Consider the following 18,600-nt stretch of genomic DNA (forward strand, 5'->3'; position numbering starts at 1 on the left):
GGTCTCCCATCCTCCCTTTTCCTCTCTATGCATTCCCCCGGCTTCCTTCTCCCCTCCCCCCCCCATTACTTCATCCTCCCACTGTACCCTAGGTTTCTCACTTTATTCCCCCTCCTTCCCCACATACCCTCCATCCCATACTGCCTCCTCTCTCAACTATGCACTGAGAAATAGGGTTACGGAGACAACCATTTACACTGAAGGAAGAGTGGCCACAATTTCACTGAAAATAATATGAGACAATAGGCATTCTGAACACAGGCAAAAGTTCTGATGTCCTACAACATTCTGAAAATCATAAGATGCTTTAAGTACCCCAAGTACAATATGCACATTTACATTTTGTTGTGCGAGATTCCTAGTTCTACCAAATAACCCCCTTATAAATACTGGGAATGTCTTCACAGGCTGGTAGATTTTTTCAAACTGAAAGAAACTTTTAATGAGCAATTACTGGATGACCATTAAAGTCTGATAATATCAATTGAGCTGACATTACTGATTTTATACTACATCTCCTAGAAGGTCACTCTTCTGCTGTGAACATGCATTATTAGATTTTTATTTTTTTTAAAGAAAATCAGCTCCTACATCCTTAATATATTTATAGGGCTCTGCAAAGCAACACTTCACTTCTGAGGCATGTAGTCTAATTATTACATTGAATGTTTGATTGTTCAGTCTTCTGTAATTTACAGTTTTATATAAAATAGCAGAAGATTAGGAACACACTTAAGTACTTTTCAGAATTAGGACATTTTTGCCCAGATAATCAGCACATGATAGCAGTCTTGGGTAAAACATGAAATATTATGTTTTACTGATTATAGGCACAGTGCAAGAAATTAACTGAAAGCCTTTAATGCAATTTATTCTTCAGAATTACTTTGGGAAGATGAGTTTGCTCTGTCAGAAATTCTCCTTACTTATCCGTGGCTTTTTTAAAAAAAATGAATCTGATATTAAAGGTGAAATTACATTTTTTTTTCATTACAGAGTGATTCATTTAAATTTTTAAAAAACATTAATACAATTGCTAACCTGCTTCTGTAGGAGAGATATCCAACTTCTGATTACTTATTTCGGATTATGGGGTTCCATAAACCTATAACGTTTCATGAAGTACCTGAAACGTATTATCTGTCTTGCATTCACAGTAGATGTGTGTGACATAAAGCTCTATTGGTATGCGGGACGTCTGAATTGCATGTGTATTATATAAACGTATATATAATATAATTCAGTCAACCCCATATTATATATATGAAGATGTATCAGTGTATGGCAAGTGCTGCTTATTTAGATAAATTCCTATTTCTGTTGTGGTAAAAGGTTGTCACTGAGTGTCAAAAACTTTCATTGACCTACATGCATTCACCTGGCCATATGCCTGACCCAAATTTATCCATTCCCTCTGTTATAGTAACAGAACCTGAGCTGCTCTGTTCCATCTCTCCTTCTATCCTTAAAGAAGTAAGAGCAGTTAGGCCCTCCTGTAATCTTGAAGGAGCAGCAGCTTCCAAGCTGCTCTGCTCCTGTGCTTGCCCCATTTAACTAAAATGAAAGAGCTGGCAGCCTCAGACACTCAGCTCCCTGACCGTAGTCAATCTACTTGCCTGCTCCAAATTCCCATTCATGCAGGGAAAGAGTGTTTTTCAAACCCTGACGAAAAACATCAATAACTCAGGACTTGCCATGTTACTTAGATGCAATTACATTGCAATTTTTAGTTATACCTAATCTCAAGGTAGCCCCACAGATCTGTAAGGGTAACAAAGTATAATTATTCCTATTTTGCCAATGGGAAAAAAACACAGTACAGAGTGGTTAAGTAATTTACCCCTAATTATGCAGCAAGTTTGTGGCAGCACTGGGAAAATAACCCAAGTCTCCTGCCACTCCTGAGGCCCAAGAGCTTCTCTCCCACCCTTCCTTTTAGAGCAACAGGAATCCCCCCCCAAAGGGGGAAATGTAATCATGTGATGGAGTTGCAAATCACTACAGTAAATGTTCATTTACATGGAAATACTTTCTTCAGGTGCAGAAAAGTAACAAGAAAATTTTACAGTTTCATGCCTTGATCCATTCTCAGCTGACAGCAGATTTTTCCCCGCAGAACAACTTCTGGGGTTTGAATCTCACTATCCAGAGTGGAAAAAAATGAAGTCTTTGAAAAATTGAAAATGGATCCCTAGCTAATTTCAAAAAAATGGCTAATTAGTTCATTTTTGCTTCTTAAGGTCCCTGGTCAAAACGAGAACTGATCAAAATGGCAGCATTCTTTCAAAAAGTGGCAGGGATTAGCTGTATAATAAATGTCCAGAACTCATTCCGTAGCTATATGACATTAATAATCTATTTTTAAAACACTAAAATAGAGCCGTTCCCCTCAGTTCTAAGGAAAAAAATATACTGGTGAAGATTAGTGGCATCCAGGAAGCCCATGTGAGTCCATAGGTAGCTCTTACAGGAGAGCACCAGAATACACAATACTGAACCAAAGTGCAACCTATCATAGCTGTAACTGAAGAACTTCAGTACCATCCCTACCTGTTTCTGCTGAATATCTCCATTGGAAAGCACTTTCCAACCCAGCAGGAAACCACACACTCCACAGCACCTGAAGAAAAAAATCTCTTTCCTTTATTCTGTTAGTATACCATTGTTTCTCTTAACACCAGGAGCAGAAGCTTGGCTTGTTGAGAGGTAGGGACCCTTAATTCTATGGAGGAATCAGGGACCTATTAAGAAATCCTGTCCCTTCCTGAAACCATAGTTCAGTGTATTTAATGCTGTCATAAATATAAAGGGAAGGCTAACCACCTTTAAATCCCTCCTGGCCAGAGGAAAAACCCTTTCACCTGTAAAGGGTTAAGAAGCTAAGAACTTCGCTGGCTCCTGACCAAAATGACCAGTGAGAAGACAAGATACTTTCAAAGCTGGAGGGCGGGGGGAAACAAAGGGTCCTCTCTGTCTGTGTGATGCTTTTGTCGGGACCAGAGCAGGAATGCAGGTCAGAACTCCTGTAAAGAGTTAAAGGAAAAGGAGGACTTGTGGCACCTTAGAGACGAACACATTTATTTGAGCATAAGCTTTCGTGAGCTACAGCTCACTTCATCGGAGTGCATCCGTTGAAGTGAGCTGTAGCTCACGAAAGCTTATGCTCAAATAAATCTGTTAGTCTCTAAGGTGCCATGAGTTCACCTTTTCTTTTTGTGGATACAGACAAACATGGCTGATACTCTGAAACCTGTAAAGAGTTAGTAAGCAATCTAGCTAGAGATGCGTTAGATTCTGTTTTGTTTAAATGGCTGATAAAATAAGTTGTGCTGAATGGGATGTATATTCCTGTTTTTGTGTCTTTTTGTAACTTAAGGTTTTGCCTAGAGGGATTCTCTATGTTTTGAATCTGATTACCCTGAAAGGTATTTACCATCCTGATTTTACAGAGGTTTTTCTTTTACTTTTTCTTGAATTAAAATTATCTTTGAAGAACCTGATTGCTTTTTCATTGTTCTTAAGATCCAAGGGTTTGGGTCTGTGTTCACCTATGCAAATTGGTGAGGAATTTTATCAAGCCTTCCCCAGGAAAGGGGTGTAGTGCTTGGGGGGATATTTTGGGGAGGGAGACATTTCCAAGTGGGCACTTCCCCTGTTATTTTTGTTAGACACTTTGGTGGTGGCAGCATAAGGTCCAACATAAGGTCCAAGGACAAAAGGTAAAACAGTTTGTACCTTGGGGAAGCTTTTAACCTAAGCTGGTAGAAATAAGCTTAGGGGGTTTTTCATGCAGGTCCCCACATCTGTACCCTAGAGTTCAGAGTGGGGAAGGAACCTTGACAAATGCCTCCAGTAAAAGCACACAGAAGTGTATGGTTATGTTTTTCCTGCTTTACTACAGTAATTCTTGGAGGAGAATTATTACCTGGTGTGCTGGCAGTCTACCTCACCCTTTAACAGAACAGCTGGGGTATTGCTCTGCCTGGAAATGGAGGCACTAAGCTTTAAAATTAGTAGCATGGTCTAATGAGATTAAAGTGACAGATTTAAACCTTGAGAATGTCATGCAGCAAAAAGTTTAGCAGTTAGATTGTGACAGTGTGAGATGCTTCCAGTGACAGAAAGCGAGAACAGGGCAGCCTCCTGTCAGAGGAGGAAAGAGGAAATTTGTCCAGAGTGTCAAAGGGAACCAGGGACACAAAGTAGTAATAGGAGCAGAAAAAAGGAAAAAAAACAGACTTCCACTTGAGAGCTACAGGAAGGGAGGGAGAGAGAAGGGATTCATTAAACGTACAGTGATTGTAACAGCAGTATAATACTAGTGTGAATTTCTAAAAGCTGTTAAGTTAAAACAGCAACAAGGTAATACAGAAGTAGAGGGGAGGGGAGAGAGACCATGACTGTTTTCCCATCATGTGAAAATTTGTGAGATTTCAAAAATATTTCCTGTTGTACCTCAGGATGAAACCAAGACTCCCAACACAGGCTAAAGCACTCACCTAGGATGCCTAAATCAGGGCAGGGACTTGAACCTGGGTGTCCCAGATACAGTGTGAACGCACTAACCACCAGGCTGCTAGCTATTCTGCAGTGTGTGTTGTGGGATCTCTCTCCTCTTCCTGACCCCCAGCCTCAGAGATCTTGCTGAAAAAAGTGTAATCAAAATTGACCTTTTCCCTGAAAAAAAGTTTCTTTTGAGAAATGGGCATTGCCCAATGAAAAACTTTCATTGGAAAATCCCTAACCAGCTTTATATAGACCTCAAAAGAAATGGGTTTTTCGAGTTGCTGGGGGGGGGGAAACAAACATCAGAAAAGAGATGTTATCTTCAGCTGCTTTACGGTCTTGTAGTCCCTGAACTTTTCCTCTGCTCTTATTTGGATGCTCAGAAGCCCTTCCTTTATCTATTCACAATGGCTTTACAATAGTTAGCTAATGGTACAAACAGCATTTGGAAAGATCGATAAGTGGTCTGCCGAGACCCTCAGCAATTTTCAGGTGGTCCACACACACACAAAAAGTTTGAGTACCACTGGGCTAGAACTTTGAAATGCAAACCTATATTGTTAAAAGTAACACTAACTGTGTGTATCTTAGATGCAACCCATAAACAGTCAGTTCCTGTCTGTCACCATAACTATTGATTCAGAGGTCAAAAGGGAATATTAACATTTGGATTGTCTGCCCCATTCTTTGCAGTTCCCCCTAATTGAGTGACCACAGCTGGCTCTCCAGTAGGACCCTGGTCACAATGACACACATACAACTGTACTCTATAGAAGAGGCCAAGGCAGCTCAGTAGCAGAGGAGGGAACAAATAAGTATCAGCTATGATCAGATACTTTAGATCATTGCTGCAGAACAGATTTCCTATGGGTCCTCTGGAGCATGGAGAACCACAGTTGAGAAACATTGCAAAATCTTTGGGAATATTGAGAGAAAGGTTTTCCTTTTAATAGAGAGATGTTTCAAGGGTTTCAGAAGTGATTGCTGGTGTAACTGGTAGAGTAACGATTTTGTATTAGGAGCTGGTCACCACCTGCCCCTTTGGAAAAATGCCCTGATGATCTAGTCCCATTAGACTACTGTGAATACCTCCTTCCCCAAATATACATAGTCTTCCAGAGGTTATAGGTTGAAGGCATAATACTTGCTCTGTACCATTTTTTGAGAAATCGCCAGTAACCAGCAAATGAACACCTTGTTAAACATTTAGTCAATTTTCAAAGCAGAGGGGACATACCAAATTGACAATCCAAGGGTTTTATTTCCCAGTGGTGTTGAGCACTCATAACTTTAGGAGTTGCTTTACCTGATGTGAATTGTGTAAATGACTAAACACTTGACTCTCCAAATGGAAAAATTATTCTGCATAAAAAAGTGTTTTCCATCCACCATAGGTGGAATCAAACCTCTCAGTTGGAGACAGATAGAGCCTGACTTTAGAGAATACTTAGCATTATATGGGACTTCATATGTTCAAAGCCATTCCCATTGCAGTTGTTAGTGCTCAGAACTTCTACAAATCAGTTCCCCAGAGTCTTAAAGTTGAGCACTCTGAAAGTCGATGACCACCTGTGGAAAGTTTGGTTTATGTGACTTGCCCAACCTCATAGGAAATCTGTGGCAGAGGCAGGGACAGAATCCATTCTCCAGGGAGGACTTAGCTGCTTTTCCTGCAGCCCCCTCCCTCATTCTCTACACACTTTCCCAACCCCTGTGGACCAGTTTATATTCCACTCTGGTTCCACAGCCTGCTGGGGGTATTATTTGGCAGACCTTAAAAGATGTGAGCTTTCTGGATTGCTGAAAAATCTTATTGGAAAAGAGGTTCTTTCTTCATCTGCTTCATGGAACCATGAGCACAGGCCCTTACCTGGTACAATTCACCAACTCCCATGACACCTGTCTCTTTTGTGATGATGCTGGCACACATCTACATAGAGTGTGTCAGGTAGCAGCCCCTACTGAGGTTGTGGCTGCACATTTCCTGACATCTCCTAGACCAGGAAGATCAGGATGGGTGGTCCTAGGATCGTGAGATCCTAGATCCCACATCCTTGGCCCTAAGAGATCCCCCATCCTTGGCCCCGCAAAGTCACAGGACCTCCTCTTGGTGCTGTCCAAGATGGGCATTTACCATACCAATAGGAAGAAGCTGGACCGGAGCTGTAAGGGGAAATGGCTCAGCAACTGAGGGGACTATTTCTGTTAACTTGTTGGATCATGTCTCCTGGCAGAGTTCCTCTGGAGAGCACCCACTGACTCCTTAGACATCTTTGAGGAGCAGCGGGTACTGTCTAGGGTTCTCCGCTTGGTGCCCCTTCTGGTTTCCTCACTTTTAACCTTTGACCTCACTCCTGTTCCTGTTTTATCCTTTGATGTCCCCAGTATTCAGTGGTGACATGGGCTTTGTCGTTCTTCCCCCTTAGTTGAGGGGGAGGGGGCCTTTATTTTTGGGCAGACCTTGATCAGTCTGTCTCAGTACCTGAAATTAGCACACATCATCCAACTTGTGCAACAAATACAACAGAGATGCTATAGACAACAGTGTCCTTTACTATACAACTCTGACCCATCTCCAAAGCAGGTCTGTCCCGTGCACTGAATGGAGACATATGTCTTGGGGAAGAATAGTATGTGATCATATCATTTAAAAAATGAACTTATTGTGCATACATACAAAGGAACCAAATTAAGGTAATCTTAATACTGGTATTTCCTGCTGAGTGCTTGATATTGCATCCTTAACATTTTCATTTTATTTATTTTTTGTGAGTGAGAGAGAGAGAGAGAGAAATTTTTAGATTTTAAAAAGGTAAATTGGAAAACAAAATTTCATCATGTGGTGTCATATTGACATACCAGGGTCATTACTTCAGTAGGGTCAGAACGCTGCTGGTCTGAAAAAAATAAATATAAATAAATTTTTGTTTGAATGTACCAGTTAGCCTGAAATGTCCCATGGAGAGCATTTAATTTCTACAATGGTTGAATAGAACTCAGGCAGGTTTCAGTTGAACACTGATCAGGTTTCCTGTTAGCTTGCATAATTGGCTCCTTGGCAATCCGCCTGCCATACTGCCTCAAAGTTGGGGACACCCGGGCTTCCAGGTTCCATAGCTCCTTGGCAGCTCACCAGACTGTCTTGGAGCCAGGATTCTATTCCCTTTTGTGGGGAATTTTGAAATGTTTGGTGTTTGTTCCAAATTGGAATGAAAGTAATTTTCAAAATTCTAAATCCTCCATGAAATGGAATTACCTCTCTCTGCACAGGTGTAGTTGGAACCTTAAGATCCTCAGCACAGACTGCTGGCACTTGAGCTAACAAAGTAACTGACTGCAGTAGTAAGTTGTCATCCTCTATGTGGGTCAGCACTACAGAGAGGGATAAGAAACACATTTTGTTAGTAGGTTTCACATATCCTGGCTGTAACTGAGAAATGTAGAGTTTCAAGAATCTTGGGTTCCATTTCTGATTCTGGAGGGGTGTGTGTTCCGATGGTCACAGACCTTCTGCTCATGTCGCCTCGAACCCACCCCGGTCTTTTGTCTTCCCTGGACCCCTCCCATTTGGCTCATCATCTCAATCCCAGTCTACTTGCCCAGCCAGTCCTAATCTCCCTCCTCCAGATTCCCTATTATCAAAATACCTGTCTCCCCGTCCCCACACACACAGTGTCCCTCCTTTCCAGCTTTTTGTTGGATCTCAGTAACTGCTTCCCCCAGGCTCCTTATCCTAATCTACTCCCTCCACCCCCCTGCACAAGTCCAGCTTTTGTCCCCTTTGCATTCAAGTCAGCCTGATTTCTCCTCCACGCTGTCTAGGCACCAGTACCAGGAGCACTGAAAGCACAGGAGAAACTTCATTTCTTCTATCAGTTCCAGAGTGCAGTCTGACAGCAGCCTGCAGCAGCAACGGCAGGGAAAGTCCTGCTCATCCCCTGCACTTGAGCTGTAGCGTATCCAGTAGAGATGGACTCTTCAGAAAAGTTAGTAGCCAAACTCCAACCAGTTTCTACTGAGTGCAAACTCAGATTTTTTTTCAAAAACATATAGAATGTTACCAAATTTGGAAAGATGTTTGTAGGGATGGCAAAAGGCACATCCCTGATGCAAAGGACATTCCCCTACCAAATTTAAATTCCCTACTCCAAAGCACAGAGACATTAGTTTCCCAATAAAACAGTTGTAAAATGTATTTATTTAAACATGGACAAAACATATTTCCCCCTAATCTCATTACTGTAAATAGGTAAATCAGTTTTGCTGGCACTTTCCAAAGATAGATAAATAAAATCAACCTGAGGCACACTTGGCCATGACAAATTCCAGTCCAAATGACTACATTCTGGCAAAGTTATCAGTAACTGGAAACATGTGAATTGCCAAGAAACCTTAATTGTAGGTAAAACTACCAGAGCCACCTACAATATAATATTCTTGAACAGAACTATTCATTTCAATAAAGAACTAGAAAGTTTTTTTAAAAAAAAGAATGTACAGACCACAAACCCCTACCAGAGCTCCATTAAATTTCACAATACATATGAGGCTGCAGCCTGGAAAATAACTGTGTCCACATAGGAAGGAGTCTATGGTGTTCAGTGATCTACACATTATATCACTCAAACTTTCACAGCAGCTACAGTGTTAAAACTCATCTGCTCCTACTCCAAAAAAGCAAAATCCCTTCTCTGTTGAGATAAAGGAGAAGCTTCCTTTAAACAAATTGAGGTGACCAGTTTTGATTCCATTACAGAAAGGGCTACAGTAGTGTTTATATATATTATGAAGTATCACTAGTATCACACACATGCCAGTTCATTACAGTTATGAACATCTTTGAAACTGGACAATTTGTCCTTGTAATACCACTTTCGATTATTTATTTATTGGCATTAGTGCATTCAAAAAGAGGTCTTAATCAGGAGGGAAAAATGTTTAATTTTATTCTGAAAACAACAGTGTAACTACTCAAGTGACATGGTTATTTACAATCTGTACATTACATGGAAATTGGATTGGAGGAATCGTATAAAAAGGAACTTCTTACTATCTACTAAGTACCATGTAATTACAAAATATTTTCCTATTTCTGCCCCCTGTGAAAAGAAAGGTCACCAAGATTGTAGTGTTTTATTATAATTTTTAAAATATGCCATTTTATTGCATGCCTTCACAGCTCTATGTTTACCAGTCTAAAATAATTTGAAACTTGTTTTCAGAAACAACTGTATGAAGCTTCAGTAATATCTTTGATTCGTATAACACAGGGATCGGCAACTTTCTGGCCTGCCAGCAGATTTCCCTGACGGGCCGTGTGCCAAAGGTTGCTGATCCCTGGTATAACACCTTACTTTCAAAAGGATCTGTAAGTCCTTTGCTAATTTATACATACCAATGAAAGTCACCATTGAAATTCAGGCAATTCTAAGTAGTCAGGGCAGCAGTCTGACAGACAGTTGATACATTGCTGTACACAGAAGGAAGGGAAAGGAAATTATGGCCAAAGACTCTGGGACAACCCTGTACTTCTATTTTAAAAATGCTATGGGAATTTTAAGGTACATCTACACTGCATAAATACCCTGTGGCAGCAAGTCTCAGAGCCTGGGTCAACTGACTCAGGATTATGGGGCTCACAATACCAAGCTAAAAATAGCAGGGTAGACTTTCCCACTTGGGCTGGAGCCCAGGCTCTGAAACCCAGTGAAGGGTGTGTGTGTGTGATAATCAGGAAGAGGAGGGGAATGAGACACTTTTAGAACAAACAACAAATATCCAAAACACAAGACCTGGTAGTAACTGGGGACTTAACCCAGATAGTTGTTAGAAAAATAATACAGCAAATTTTCCAGTAAGTTCTTGGAATATATTGGGCACAACATTTTGTTCCAGGAAGTAACCAGGGGGACAGGCATTCTGACTAACAGGGAGGAATTGGTAGCAATTCTGACGACGCAAAGCAAGTTGGGTGAAATGATTTTGTGATTCTAAGGAAAGGAAGGAAGGAATGAGAGTAACAGAATAAGGACAATGGACTACAAAAAAAAAAAACAGGTTTTAACAAACCCATTGAACTGATAGTTAAGGACCCATGGGAATAAAATCTAAGGGAAAAGGTAGTTCGGGAGGAGACAAGCTCTGTGTAAGCCCTAAAGCTTGTCTCTCTGACCAACAGAAGTTGGCCCAATAAAAGGTATTACCTTGTCCACCTTGTCTCTTCAGGAGAGATGGTACTTACTCAAGGAGACAATATTAGAAACACAACTGCAAACAAACTGCAAACTCTTAAAAAAAATAGAAAGACTAGTAAAAGGATGATATGGCTCCATCAGGAGCAATTTCATGACCTGAAAATCAGAAAGAAATCCTAAAACAAGTGGAAACATGGACAGATTGCTAAGGAGGAGCACAAAAGAATAGCCAAAGCATGTAGGGATAAAATCAGAAAGGCTAAGGCATGAAATGAATTACATCTCATAAGGGACATAAAAGGGAATAAAAAGAGAAAGATGAAGTGATGTGTAGGTCCTCTACTTAGCAGGGAAGGAAAGCTAATATCTGATGGCCTCAAGAAATATGAGGTGTTTAATGCTTATCTTGCTTCAGTGTTCTCTAAAATGGATAATGGTGACCAGATATTCTACACAATTAATATTAACAATGAAGGGAAGGTATGCAAGACCAAACAGGGAAAGAACAGATTAGATGTATTCAAGTCACCAGAGCCTGATGAAATTTATCCTAGGGTATGTAAGGAACTAGCTGAAGCAACATCAGATCCATTAGCAGTTACCTTTAAGAACTGCTATAGGACTGGTGAAGTCCTAGACTGGAGACAAACATAGTACCTATCTTTAAAAAGAAAAACAAAGAGGACCTGGGGAATTATAGACCTGTCAGCTGAACTGATATGTGGAAAGATACTGGAACAAATAATTGAATAATTAATTTGTATACACCTGGAGGATAACAGGGTTATAAGGAAAAGCCAGAATCGATTTGTCAAGAATAAATCATACCAAACCAACCTAATTTCCTTCTTTAACAGGGCTCCTGGCCTAGTGGATTGGGTCGGGGGCTGGGAAGCCATAAATGTGATATATCTTGATTTTAGTAGATCTTTTGACACCTCCCACATAACATTCTCATAAGCAAACTAGGGAAATGTGGTCTAGATGAAATTACTCTAAGGTTGGTACACTATATGAAAGAGTAGGTCTCAATGTTTCGCTGTCAAACTGGGAAGGAATACCTTATGGTATCCCGCAGGGGTCAGTCCTGGGTCCAGTACTATTCAGTATTTTCATTAATCCCTTGGATAATGGAGTGGAGTGTATGCTTCTAAAATTTTCATACGACACCAAGCTGGATGGGGTTGTAAGAATGTCAGCTGACATGATTAGAATTCAAAATCACCTTGAAAAACTGGAGACTTGATCTGAATTCAACAAGATGAAATTCAACAAAGACAAGTGCAGAGTTCTTAGGAAGAAAGAAAATCAAATGCACAACTACAAAATGGATTATAACAGGCTAGATGATAGTATTGCTGAAAAGGATTGTGGGGGTTATAGTGGATCACAAATTGAATGTGTGTCAACAATTTGATGAAGCTGCAAAAAAGGCTAAAAATCATTCTGGGGTGTATTAACATGAGTGTTGCATGTAAGACAAGAGGTAATTGTCCTGCTTTGCTTGGCACTGGTCAGGCCCCAGCTGGAGTACTGTATCCAGTTCTGGGGTCCACACTTTTGGAAAGAGGCCAGAGGAGAACGACAAAAATGATACAAGGTTTAGAAAACCTGACGTATGAGGAAAGGTTAAAAAAACTGGGCATGGTTAATCCTGAGAAAAGAAAACTGAGGGGGACTTGATAACACTCTTCAGATATGTTAAAGTCTGTTATAACGAGGACGGTGATCAATTGTTCTCCATGGCCACTGAAGGTAGAACAAGAATAATGGGCTTAATCTGCAGAAAGGGAGATTTAGGTTAGATATTAGGAGAAAAAAAATACTTTCTCACCATAACAGTAGTTAATCTCTGGAATAGGCTTCCAAAGAATCCCCTTCATTGGAAGTTTTTGAAAAACAGGTTGGACAACCACCTATCAGGTTGTCTGGGTTTACTTGGTCCTACCTCAGCACAAGGAGCTGGACTTGACTTCTAGAGGACCCTTCCAGCCCTACTTTTCTATGATTCTATGATCATTATTGTACAGTACAGACAGCAGTAAATAAGTGACATATCAAAATGTTTGTCAATGATTCAAGGATCCAACCTCTCATTGTTTCTCACAAAGAACTTCTACTGAACTTAATGAAAGCTTTGAATAGAAGCTAGTTCCAGGATATGGCCCTCAAGTAGGTAGCTACGTCTTGAAAAAGTGAAGTTCACATTTGAGTTTGGGAACAGTTGCTATGCTATTTCTTTTTTCCTCTATTTTAGATAAATACACGCCTTAGTGCATCCGTACAACTAAATTTAAGTAGTGGAGATAAGGATGAAGTCACAAAATTTGGATGTAGATTTAACCTTCTAAAGTTCCAGGGTTTTGGTTGAATCCATTATAAAAAGAGGAGCCTGTGACAGCGTCTAGTATGGTTTAGTTATCCAGGAAGATATTTTGAAGTCCTCCCACCCCCCAAATAATCTTAAAATGGGCTTGTCCTTTCGGAATAAGGTTTGTCCTGTTGATTCAGATTGATTCCTGAGGATCCAAAAGTGCTGTTTTATGGGGCTGCCCTAGGAGGCTTGGGTGTTTCCATCAGAGAGGGACAGAACTATAAAAATGTGTCATGGGACTTAGGGAAGAAGCTAACAGAATATCTTATGCTCAAATAAATTTGTTAGTCTCTAAGGTGCCACAAGTAATCCTTTTCTTTTTGAGAATATCTTGGCTATTTGATCTCTCAGTTTTAGGGACGTATTTTATCTAGTTGCACCTCTGTCTTCAAATCCTATATTTCTTACAAAGCCTATTTAAAGGCTCATATCAGGTTTTGGAAAGATCCCTTCCTCTACAATGTGTTGCATACGTGTAATTAGGGGAGCTTAGTTTGATGCTGCAGAAAAAAAATCACCATCGTAGCACACGACAAGGAATCCCCATCCCATTCCAGACAAAAATCCCCACACCTCTGTGGAGTCAAGAAAGTCTGTTTTAACAATAAAAATGTAACCCTAGAAGAATACAATGGAATCCCAGTCAACGTGTGGCCCATGGTGTTACTTGCTCCTATATTCACCCTATATGCGTCCCATTCTTTTCAGGTTCTTAAACTTACCTATTACCATGGTACCTGTGCTTGCCTAATCCAAAGGCTCCTTTTCCTGCAGAACGTGTATAGTTTAAACTCCTTGTCTTTTTCATTGAGGGCTATTTCCATCTTTGTCAGGAGGTGACTCAGTGAGCCAACAAAACTCAATGAACATGTTCCCAGCAGGAAAATTTTACAATCAAACATACAATTTCATATGCACTTATGGTGAATAGCTGAGCATTGCTGCTAGTGAAGCCAATGCTCTTGTATGTTTGCCACACTGTCTGGAGTAGCTCATTACCATGAGTGCCTACCTCAAGGCAGATTTTCAGAAAAGTGGACAGATACCCTAAACTGGTGTTGTGTTCTATAATTAGATTTCACCAAGCCAGTAACAAATGTGAACTCCTGGGTCACTATATCAATCTTACCATGGAGTCACAGACAGTCCCCTTAGCCTTTCCAGCCAATTGTGCCACCCAGACAAACTAGACTTTGTGATAAAAGGTCACTGAAGCCAAAAATCACACCACATCAGGTTGCTCCCCAGTTCCAAGTGACAAGTCATTTACCACAGATCAGTTGGTTCTCTAGTTAGTTTACTATAGAATTGGCTACTAGAGTTGTCTTTGATGTAAGTTCTAAAGGCTTATTAGCTAAGAAAAGGAACTGAGAGTTAAGAGGTTAAAGCAGGTAAAATATATGCACAAGTGAGTCACAGTTCGTAATTCCAAATGGGTCTGTGATGTAAAAAACTGCCAATTTACCAAATCTTTTGAGGATATCCAGATTGTCTCTGGGGATCTCCACTTTGCATCTGGTACCTCCCTATAAGAAGTCCAAATAGTCCAGAGATCCAGGATCCTTCCTTGAATCCATACTTATAGCTTTTTCTCAGGGAAACTAAGCTGACAGGGTCACTACCTACTTGGGCTTTTCCATGGGTGATAAAGAGCGAGAGATGACCATTTGCTTTGAAATTAGCTCTTTTCTGTTAAAAGTTCCTCCTCTTCATTCCACAAAGTTTCTTCCTTGTTTTATGTGTTATTTAGTTACAGGGGTATACGCAATGTAAATGTTTGCTACTACATTATAACAGGATACAGAAAAGTGAAAACAATTCAAGTAACATATCACTACCTTCCATGAAGTTTAAACACCAAAGACATTCTTATATATCTAACAATCACTTTGATGTATACAAATACACAAGTGAATTGACTTGGGGCCCATGAATAAGCTGGCAACCAGCCTGCCAGTGTCACAATGTTCAAGGGAAACAAGCCATGAAATGGCTGAACAAACATTTTAGGTATTTTGAATGTATATTCATGGATATAAGTGTCCAGTATTCAATCAGCTCAAGTATAATAAAAGTAACATTAAAAATTCACATATTGTAGAACTTTTCATCTGTAAGGTCTCAATGTGATTTACAAAGAAAGGGAAGTATGTCCATTTTCCAGATGGAGAAAATGAGGTGTAGAATGATGAAAGGACTTATCCAAAGTCAGAAACAAGGGGGTAAATAAATGATAATAGTCTAGCAGGTGCATCTTAATCTTCACCAGTTTTCTTTTTAAAGGTTAAAAAGCACATAACATGCTTCACTTTCTCTATGTACTAGGCCAAATGAATGAATGAACTTTATGGTCACAGAAAAGGAGAATGGTTCTTTTGCTCCCTCCCCTGTTCGTTTAGTAGATAAAATAGAATGCTTCAGTCTACTCATGGATAATCTTGTCAAGTTTAAACAAAATTATTTAGGAAACAAATTGAAATTGCACTTTCTTTACCAAACAGTGAAAAGTTAGTTATCACCATGTATGCTTATTTAACACACTTAGCTAAAGAAATTACTGAAATTTCCAGATCTATAAGTAGTGGGACGAGATCATTTGTGCTGTGCGGATCTGAATCGAAACAAACAAATTTCCATACGATAAATGAATAAACATGAAAACATATAAAGGCTCCAGGGGCTTTGGAGAGGAAGGTAACATGAAATGTAATAAAGAATTCTTAGAGAATTTATACAGGATAGATGTTTGTCAAACATACATTATGAAAGATTTAGAAAACAGATTCCCAAAGATTGTATCAGTGCCATTCCTGAAGACATGCTACCTGCTGACAAAGGGATTTAAAACAATTTATATATATATATACACATACACACACACACACACACACACACACACACACAATTAGTTGGAGCCAAAGTATTATCTACAGATCAAGAGATGACATAGAGGGGAAAGAATCTCTGAGACTTAGATGAGCTAATACTTTCAAGTAAACAATAATCTGAAGGAATGTGGAGATGTATTCTTCATATAAACTAATGAAAGTCACATGCAACACAAAGATGTCCCCAAGATATATTAGTATTTGATGTCTTTGTCTTTGAATTTCAAATGTTCTAGAGGAGCAGAAGAAAAACTCCAAAAATAACTTAGCAGCAGAACCATCATCTTTCACTCAGATTTCTCCAAGAAAAGTCTTGCTGAGGTAACAAGTCTCCAGGGAATACCTAGTGAGGACAAGCACCTTCCAGGAAGAGACAAGGAGCTCTCCTGAGGAAACCTCACATCACAGCTTCAAGCAGCCGAGAAGCTGATTGACAAGCTTATAGGTGAGAATCAAGTTTACACAAGTGCCACACAGGAAGTAAAGAGTTCAATAATTTTCTTTGTTTATATCAGTAGCAGTCAGATGACTGCATCTGAAGGGAGTGAGTATTCCAGATTTACAGGAGACAAGCAATGGAACCTGTTGCAATTTATATATGCTTTTGGCCACAGAGTGATTCCAAACAAGTTTAGTGGGGCTTATTGGTACTGAAAGGCTAAACCACGTATAATTATTTTATTTTATCAAGTTCCTCCTCATGCAAAGACAAGGAGGGTCCTTCCCAGACAAACAGAAATCTCACATTTCACATAATTTTAGCCTGTTAAGCACACAACAATAATGAGACCTTAAAATATGCAGTTAAGATCTATTAAGTCAGTTATAAGTACCAAGAAAGCATTGTTAAACACGTATTAAATGATAAATATTAGCTGTGTGTTGTATAAATGCTCAGTGTTAATAACATCAAGCAATTGTTAAATTACATCATCTTGTATTAACACAAGTTTGAGGATAGTAAAATGCCATTTAAATACTCTTCTTGTTTCACTATTTGTCATAAATGTTTGCAATATCTGGATTTATATGCTTAGTATTGAAACAAGAAGATTTGACTGTTGAAGTTAATGTAACTACATGAAGTTAAGCATATGCACAAGTGTTTGCAGGATGAGGGTCATTGTAAGCAACCCAAGAACTTACATAAACCAGCATTACAGTGTAGCTACTGACATCTTAGGAAATCTTTTATTAATAAGTATTACAGTATTTTGTTTTCTGGGTGATACATATTCTCTTATGTAGGAGACTGAATTCATATTTACTTTTAGAAATACCTTTTGTGAAGGTTCCTCCCCCACTCTGAACTCTAGGGTACAGATGTGGGGACCTGCATGAAAAACCTCCTAAGCTTATCTTTACCAGCTTAGGTCAAAACTTCCCCAAGGTACAAAATATTCCACCCTCTGTCCTTGGATTGGCCGCTACCACCACCAAACTAATACTGGTTACTGGGGAAGAGCTGTTTGGACGCGTCTTTCCCCCCCAAATACTTCCCAAAACCTTGCACCCCACTTCCTGGACAAGGTTTGGTAAAAAGCCTCACCAATTTGCCTAGGTGACTACAGACCCAAACCCTTGGATCTGAGAACAATGAAAAAGCATGCAGTTTTCTTACAAGAAGACTTTTAATAAAAAATAGAAGTAAATAGAAATAAAGAAATCCCCCCTGTAAAACCAGGATGGTAGATACCTTACAGGGTAATTAGATTCAAAAACATAGAGAACCCCTCTAGGCAAAACCTTAAGTTACAAAAAAGACACACAGATAGAAATAGTTATTCTATTCAGCACAGTTCTTTTCTCAGCCATTTAAAGAAATCATAATCTAACACGTACCTAGCTAGATTACTTACTAAAAGTTCTAAGACTCCATTCCCGGTCTATCCCCGGCCAAGACAGAAAATAGACAGACACTCAGACCCTTTGTTTCTCTCCCTCCTCCCAGCTTTTGAAAGTATCTTGTCTCCTCATTGGTCATTTTGGTCAGGTGCCAGGAGGTTACCTTTAGCTTCTTAACCCTTTACAGGTGAGAGGAGCTTTCCTCTGGCCAGGAGGGATTTCAAAGGGGTTTACCCTTCCCTTTATATTTATGACACCTTTCAAATTGTGTTCAGTTTCCATTAACAGCCAAGGCACTTACATGTTTTATATAATCCATTTTAAACAACATTTACCATGGAGTTCCAAACAAAATCACTGCACCAGGTGATAAGATAATTCAGTATACTTTGGGGCTGCATTCACTGTGGCATACCTTCATAGACTATTATACAGCACTGGTGAGATTGCAGTTTGCTTTTTGCACACAGTCTGGTTGGCTCAGGACCAGAAAGAAGTCAACAAATTGGATTGAATTTGATGAGGCTGGAGGTTTTCACTCATGAAGAAAACTGAATAAATCACTTTAGCTAACTAATGGCTAAGGAGGGCTGGATAGATGTTATTTAATTTTTTTTCATTCATTTATATAAAACATTTAAAAGTGACTTTTGAAAGGTCTAGGTGCATTTGTCCTGTGTTAAAAACATAAACAAACTAATATAAGCAAAAATACATTATAGTCTCCCCAAAACTAGGAAGGGGAGAATAAAATTCACTCCAGGCAGATCCCAACTCTCAGCCCAAACTTCCC

This window comes from Eretmochelys imbricata, chromosome 2, assembly GCF_965152235.1.
Source record: "Eretmochelys imbricata isolate rEreImb1 chromosome 2, rEreImb1.hap1, whole genome shotgun sequence".
Lineage (NCBI taxonomy): Eukaryota > Metazoa > Chordata > Testudines > Cheloniidae > Eretmochelys > Eretmochelys imbricata.